The sequence below is a fragment of the Aristolochia californica genome, unplaced genomic scaffold, assembly GCF_029961685.1.
Source record: "Aristolochia californica isolate CCGP_79_NKW_82.1479 unplaced genomic scaffold, dmAriCali1.0.hap1 SCAF_55, whole genome shotgun sequence".
Taxonomy (NCBI): Eukaryota; Viridiplantae; Streptophyta; class Magnoliopsida; order Piperales; family Aristolochiaceae; genus Aristolochia; species Aristolochia californica.
In genome coordinates, this window is record NW_027182252.1 from 75,001 (window position 1) to 81,301 (window position 6,301).

The 6,301-nt window shown below is 46.8% G+C and overlaps 1 protein-coding gene across 1 annotated transcript in view; it reads right to left on the reverse strand.

Moving 5' to 3' along the window:
- Positions 1-5,270, reverse strand: part of LOC137967010 (uncharacterized) — a 7,700-nt gene extending 2,430 nt beyond the window's left edge. Inside the window, exon 1 of the mRNA XM_068813476.1 lies at positions 1-5,270. This exon is cut by the window's left edge and continues 2,430 nt beyond it. The gene's annotated coding sequence lies outside the window, so the exon portion shown is untranslated.
- Positions 5,271-6,301: the final 1,031 nt, after the last annotated feature.

Sequence of the window (6,301 nt, forward strand, 5' to 3'; positions counted from 1 at the left end):
AAAAGCCGTCCTTTCAGTGACTCATAGGGCTTCCCTCAGCTCAGACTGGAAAAGTCAGAAAAACCAGGACCGGAATGATTATCCCTGCCTGATGGGTCTACATTCATCCCTGAATGTCGTCAGGTACTGTTCACTTCCCCGCCATTCTTGTAACCGTCACCTGTAATCCGCGCAGGTGTGTCCGCACCCCCTTGAGTGGACGAGAAAGAAAGGATTTCTAGGAGCGCTTCAAAAGAAGGCCCCGCCGCAAGCGCACACGCCAACGAAGTCTGCAGCCCCCTATGGCCTTGGGGCTAAGCGCACACGGCCCTTATAGCAAGAGTAGCCCCCCTTTACACAAGAGAGCGAGAAGCGCAAAGTAGCAATTGGTGCTTCTCGCTTGCCCTATTGTTATAAGCGCCCCTTTAAAGCAGGCACTGCAACTGCTGGCCCTATTGCGTCAAGGTCAGGGGCTGCAAGTGCCCGCTTTCTGGCTCGCCTTGTAGCGGGCACCCGCGCTTCGCTCGCAGGCTTTCGCGAACTGCAGGTGTTCCAACCTTCTTTTGAAGCTTGTTCCAGACCCAGGAGTTCACTTTCCCGTATGAGCATTCGGTACATGTATAAGTCCGTGGAAGAGTTAAAGGGTCACCACTACTGAGGATCTCCCCCCTAATCTTAGATAGGTCGTCTGAGGGTTCGCCGCGGTTCATTGCTGTGCTTACACACTAGGCTACCCTTCTCCGAAAGCTCATAAGGACCACCTACCACTAGTCTTCGGCCGGAGGGGTTTATTGCACAAAAACGCCGGGACGCAGGCTCCCGCAGAGTCCAGCCCAACGAATGTCAGATGCAAAGCCCCGCACCTCATTAAGATCATATTGGCATACTCTCCCAAAAAAAAAAGAGCAGACCCCATTGAAGACGAGAGTGAGGTACAACAAGGCCATTTCCGTCCACCGCCCTTCTCACGGAGCCGTACGTGGACGTGACCGCTCATACAGCTCCCAGCCAGCAAGCAGTTTGCCTTCCTCTACAAGGAATGGAAGTGTGGATGAATCGACATCAAATAGAGGAATTCTGTGTTGTGTTGATTTTCAGCAATAACATGATAAGAGCATCCAAAAAGAAAAAACACACTAAGGACCGGACACAAAAGAAACAAGAAGAGGGCCGATCCTATGTTCGTTTTCGCCCTGCCCCGATGATGCGCTTCTAGCTCGCGGAGCTACATACCGGAAAAAGAAAAAGACTCTCTCTATGACTTTGAGAAGAGTTGGTTTGACCGACGAACTACGCGGGAAATACGAGATCTGGGCAAGCCGCTACATGTTCTCCCCTTGCCCTTGAACGATAGAAGAACTACTTATCTTAGATACCGGTCGATCGGTTCGCATCTATGGTCAATCAAATCAATGGGTCCGCGGATCTCTTCTTCTATACGAGAAATCGCCATCTCGTAGCACCACCACGACACCGATTCTCGTTTTTCTTCCGAGCCCCCCATGCCGTGACTTCGACTTTTAGTATGATGAATGAGTGGAAAGATCTTTATAGAAGTCCCTCTCCGATCCAACCAAAGAGTTCGTTTCGTTTAGTTTTTTTAAGTATATTTCTTATTATTATTATTAGATAGAATATTATTCATTGCCTTTTTCAGTAGAATCCCCGGTTCCAAACGACTGCGGGTAGCTGCCAAGAAGAATTAATTCCCGAAGGGGTCCAAAAAGACTTCCTTTCGAGTAATACAGGGACGGACTGAGACTCCTAACTCCCGATGCAGGAGCAGGAAGATAAATGAGGAGGAAGAAGCAACGGCCCTATTTGCCACACCAACCCTCGCCTAGCGCGCGTTGCGCTAACGCGCTTGAGTTTGATTGCTCCCTTCCCTTTGCTTTCAATCTGTCTTGTGCCACTCCAGCTTTCACTCAAGCCATTCTTTGCCTGTCGACCTTCACTCTTCCTCTCGCTTCCTAACCAAATAAGCTCACTCCTTTTGGTGTTGCTCCACGATCTTAAAGTGGAACTACGATATAAATAAGCGGCGGGCTGATCTGACCTGCGCGTCTGCCTTCCTTTCGTCACTACGACTTGGTTTCGAAAGAAGGCTTTCACTGGACCAAAGACCTCGAGAACGCCTGCCGCGAGAATTCACAGGTTCGTTCACTTACCAGCACGTTTTCGTACCTTAGCAAGCAAGCTGCCGCGACCTCAGGTCTGCAAGCACCTCTGGTCTCAGCTCTAAAGCCAGAACAACTTCCTGCTGGCCGCAAGCACCTCTGGTCCTAAGCACCCCCGGTCTCCAGGCTTTTAGCAACAGGGAGACAAGCTTGAAAGCCACACTTGCACACGACACTTGCTCCTTTCTTTCCTTTCAGTCCTGTCGAAAGATTTTTATCTCACTTCTTTGGGCCTTCAAGCCAAGTTCAAATGGAGAGCGTTTTTCACTGATTTTTTTGGTGGATCGGTCTGGTTCTTGCTTGAGTTTCTTCCTTGCGCACTCAACCATCCCCTGGTCAAGCTCTGGACGAAGCTCGCGCTCGGCCCCTCGGTGACTTTTTCTGTTTCGTTAAGGAGACTTGTCAACGGTGGTGGTTCGCAAAGCGGATCGTTCCCCTTTTTCTTTATAGACAAGTGTCACTACCCTCCTGGTCCACACTGGGTTTGGCGGAGCGATGTCACGACTGTCAGAAAATCACTAGAAATGGTGAGGCACGAATGTTGGCACGACTCGGAGGAAGAGATAGATCCAGCTTTTAGGGAAGTCAGGGTTTTGAACGGATAGAAAGAGCTCGTTCAGAGAAGGTAGGTGGGGGGAAGCGGAACAGCTGTGTTGGTTCAATCGGGAAATGGCCGATCATGCGGGTTGAATGCATTTGCTTTCTTATTCAAGCAGCTCGTTGCTACACGATCAGTCAAGCTAAGCTAAGAGAGAAAGGCGGCAGTCCTTCCAATCAAGCAAGCGACCAACCAATTCCAACGATTGCAGTGACAGCAAAAAAAGCTAGAAGTATAGGCTTGCAGGATCAAGTGGGAAGAGCGGAACTTGACAGGTCTCGCAGCTACTAAGCTAAAGGGCAGCTCAGCTTTCATAAATTGCTACCGCATCTGCGCTTTGCTACGATTTGGTGCGGAACTGAAAGCGGCAGAAAGAAAGCTTAACGCAAGCGACATAGGTAATCAAGCAGCAATCGAGAGCCGCCACCTAGTGGTGGCGAATTCAACCAACAGAGAAAGCAAGCCGAGCCTCTTCCTTGTTCCTTAGGCTGCCGCTGCCCTTTGAGGGCTCATTAATGAGTCGGCTTTACTTTACGAGAATATCTAGAATTTCATTCCTGTGGATTGATGTAGCTTTCATTCATTCTGAAGTAGCTCTTTCGAGAACTTCTGTCGTCGTGTGTAATCGAATGAAATTGAGGTTCTTATTTGACTATTTCTTTGCTAGAAGCACTACCGGAACGCTTTGAAGTCTCGCAAACTCCATTGCTTTGCTTGAGCGAACCACTATGCTTGGCTGCTTATGGCGCTTCAAAAGTGGCATAATTGACTAGTTTTTTTAGATTCTTAAGACCGGAAGGAAAATGGGCTACGAAGCCTCTGTTCAAAAGTAGCTCGGGTGCACAAGACAAGTTAATTAGATCAAAACCGGTATTTTTTAGCGCTAATACTCTTCCGTTCCGATTCTACGCTTTCCTTTCTTATGGTATGGAGCAGGGAATGTTCTCTTATGTCTATTCCTTTGATACGTCTCCAGACGCGGGCGGATGAAACTCTTCTGAATTCAGATTCGGCGCCTGAAACGGCTTCTGATTTGGCTTACGATTCGGATTCTAATATAAATGCTACTTCGGGATCCCTTGTTTCGAAAGAGACTGGATTGGAAGGAGAGGTGATCACAGCGGTTCGGAACGCCCAGGTACAGGCTTAAAGCAACATATCGGCCTTACCGCTCCGTGGGACTCTCTTCAGGCACAGAACACAGGATCGACCTCCCCCTTGGATTGACTCCTACCTGTGGAATGAGTGAGTTCCGCCCTGCGTTCCCTCTTTATTGACCTGTTGACTCCTCCCTTTTGATTGAGTGAATGACACCTTACAACCACTCTTGAATGAGTTCCCCTCCTGGCCCAATGCAAAATAAATGCATGTTGGGTCTTTGAAACAGTTCGAATCATTTAGATAATACTCAGTTTGATCTGTTTTACCGAGAAGGTCTACGGTTCGAGTCCGTATAGCCCTATATATTTTGACATCCTTGTCATTTTGACATTTTTGTGTAGCTCTCATTTTCTCACATTAGTGCTTGTGGCTGGCCCGCGCGGTGGGTTGGCAAAGCAAGTAGTCTTCTGTTTCTGCACAATACTTCTTTCTTTTTTATTCCAACCTAATCTAATGAAATTGTTCATCATTCCAATTCTACTGGTCCTTCCTTCCGATACAGACTTTATGCAAGCAAGAAGATTGGGGGCCCGTTTGAACTTGCACGGGCTGGGGATCCTTCTGACTCATCGCTTTGTTGTTCCACAATAACTCCAATGCAATGCATTGTTTCAGAGATCAAAAATGGACGCTAACCTATAACCTAAACGTATCAACGTTTGCACCCTCTTCTATTTCTATGAGTCGATTTTAGGATTTGGTCTGTCGAATCGTTCAACAACGCCTGATTCCATTAGAAGTCTCTTATGCGGATCATTTATGATTCAGCCGATTCTACGACTGTGGTACACTCCATTGTGTGGGTTTACTTCAAAGGAAACAAACCTTTTTATTGTCACGAAACCTAACCCCTTGGGTAGTCTTATAAGATGTTATTAACAAGTCTTTCGAGTCATTTCAAAGAATTTCAAATCGCGATTTTGAGTCCTAGAAATTGGTCCGAAATGGAATGACTTCTTCAAGACTTCTATTCTAAGTCTAATTAAATAACTCGATTCTTTATTCTCTCTAGGGGGACCATCGGGGGTAGGGAGTACAAGTCAAAAGTCTATAATTTGGTATAGGAATCCATGAGTTGTTATATATATATTTATATGGAAGGATTCCTCACAATTTAACAGATTGAATCAAATCAATTAAGTATAAATTTGGGACAAAGGGAGAGAATCTAATTGGCCGATGCATTCTATTTCCGTATCTGTATCGAATCAATAGAAAGAATGACGATCCTCTAACCAGACCCTAATGAAAAGAATACATCAACACAAACCAAGTGGAATATACCATAAATCCTAAGATAGAAATCCCTAGGCATTCTACTACATCTGACTATTTGTGATATTATAAATCACAAAGAATAATCAAAAAAGAAAAAACTAGCTATTATTCTCAGAATTAATTAATATTATAATAAAGAAAGAAAAATCATTCTTTATAGCATAATATTGTATAGCGCATTGGATAAGCAAGCAAGAAAGCATTGAAGGCAGCTCGCCCTAGCTCTTGCCTACTTCTCCTAGCCCTCCCGCCCTTGCTATCGAAGGAAGCTCCTGCTCGAAGCGGTTTACCTCCTTCCTATATAGTAGAGGTCTACTCCCTTGCTTACCATTGAATGACAAGACCTGGCATTTCCACCTCTCCCCGCATACTATACTTTTCTTTGATCTTCGTCACGACCTAAGCCTCATTCTTTCTCTTATTATCGCCGGCTCGGGGTTGGTTTAGTCGCTCGCCTCGTGCCTCGCCTTCCCCTTACCGTAAACAGGGAAGGCTCGTCTACTCTCTTCTCTCGGCTCGCTTGCATCCTAATAATTTACATCAATAGATAGGAATTCTTCAATCTTTCTAGTCGGGATAAAACCGTACCTTTACCTCACACCCTCTTTCCTTAACCCGGGATGGTTATCCGCGGGCCAGCTTTTCATCGAAAATTGATTCGGGTTCGGGATAGTCGGGCTGACCGATTGGTCAAATTCGACCTCTCGGTTTTTACGCTCTCACGGATAATCTTAGTGGCGAAAGGCCAGGATTACCAGAAAACGAGCATAGTTAACCCGCCCACTACTGAATCCGAGGAGATCTTCCTCGAGGTATGAAAGCGGGCCCGTTCCCTCAAAGAGCGATATGCCCCGGCGACGTTTACAACGCCGCTGGAATTGGGGCTGCATTGGACACCCTTCAGGTCGTCTTCCCCTGTGAGACGGTTTAGGAACCGGCCCTACACCGCTTCAAAAAATGATCTGGGAGCTTAAAGCTGTGTCCTTATGGGACCGCGCTTCGCAACTGGGTTGTATGAGGGTGGATGACCCTGTCCGGGCCGCCAAACATATATGGGCGTTTGACGAATCGTTCTTGAGCTGGTCTTCCCGGTACATCCTACCACTGT